Here is a 1,277-nt window from a genome sequence, read left to right as displayed (position 1 = left end):
TCTAATATAAACATTATTTTCACTAATGTTCGACACCAGATGCTAAAGTTATAACTTCACTATGACGTCATCATTTACATTCTCGATAATCTCCTTCGATGCTGTAATAGTGTTTAGATTCTGATTCTACTGTCTGTGTTTTAGTTTCAGTTTTAAGTTTCTGGGGAAAAATGAGTTTATTAAATTAGCGTTAGTCCAGCCTGGTTTCTAACTACAGACACAATCAGTGTGGGACGTAAAGAAGCTAGCAGCACACCATACCCACTGAAAACATGGTGGTGGCAGCATCATGCTGGGGGAAGCGGGTCAGAACTGATGGGAAGATGCAGCTAAATGCAACCTGGTGCTGGAGCATCGCATCAAATTCACTCAGCCTCGCATTTTTAGACAGAATGTGGGTGGGTGTGAATACTTTTGAACCCGAACTTATTTTATTTAACGGGAGAACCTGAACTCTGTGGGTCAGTACCTGAGTCTGCGAGTGAGAGGCTCCCAGGGGCCCGGTGCCGGAGGCGGGGCCGTAGGGGTCGCAGGGGCTGGAGAGCGGGCTGTTGCTATAGCGATGGAAGGGAGGAGGATGCCCAAACGACGAGTCGGAGAAGGTGAGGRCCTCCGGACACTGGGGGGCGCCCTCCACGCTGAGACACAGAGACAGAGCAGCTGTTAGGTCAACGAATGGGTCAGCTGGACCCAACGGGACCAGAACTCATGAAGCCAAATCACCAAGCGGCTGTAAAATGGACCGAACTGTTCGGCCCAGTTCGTCTGGACCGGGTCAGAACAGGAGCAACGAAATGAAGTTTGTTTCTATGTTCAGATTCTAGGACAAAGTGAATCATCCAAGTCTGGAAAGTCAGAAACTCAGAAACGATCAAATCATTTATCAGTTTATATAAAATAGTTTATTCAAGACAAACAAACAGAGGCTCATTTTTCAAAGTCATTCTTTCAACATCTGTAAACGTCAGTTTCTCACTAAACGTTTAGTCAATAAGCCTAAAGTTTAGTTGGCAGCATCTAAACTAAATAATTAAAAAACAAGTGAAATGTTTGTGTAGCCATTTAAATATAGAGGATAAATGTTTAAAAACGGGCTGCACAGTGGAGCAGTTGGTAGAGCTGTTGCCTTGCAGCAAGAAGGTTCTGGGTTCGATTCCCGGTCTTTCTGCATGGAGTCTCCATGTTCTCCCTGTGCATGGTGGGTTTTCTCCAGGTACTCCGGTTTCCTCCCACAGTCCAGAAACATGACTGTCAGGTTAATTGGTCTGTCTAAACTG

General features: G+C 45.4%; 1 pseudogene; it reads right to left on the bottom strand.

Moving 5' to 3' along the window:
* LOC103468114 (IQ motif and SEC7 domain-containing protein 2-like) overlaps positions 1-1,277 on the bottom strand; it is a 122,645-nt pseudogene that overhangs the window by 25,205 nt on the left and 96,163 nt on the right.

The sequence above is a fragment of the Poecilia reticulata genome, linkage group LG7, assembly GCF_000633615.1.
Source record: "Poecilia reticulata strain Guanapo linkage group LG7, Guppy_female_1.0+MT, whole genome shotgun sequence".
Lineage (NCBI taxonomy): Eukaryota > Metazoa > Chordata > Actinopteri > Cyprinodontiformes > Poeciliidae > Poecilia > Poecilia reticulata.
Note: the sequence above shows the minus strand (reverse complement) of the source record. Positions and strands in the feature narration are given on the sequence as shown.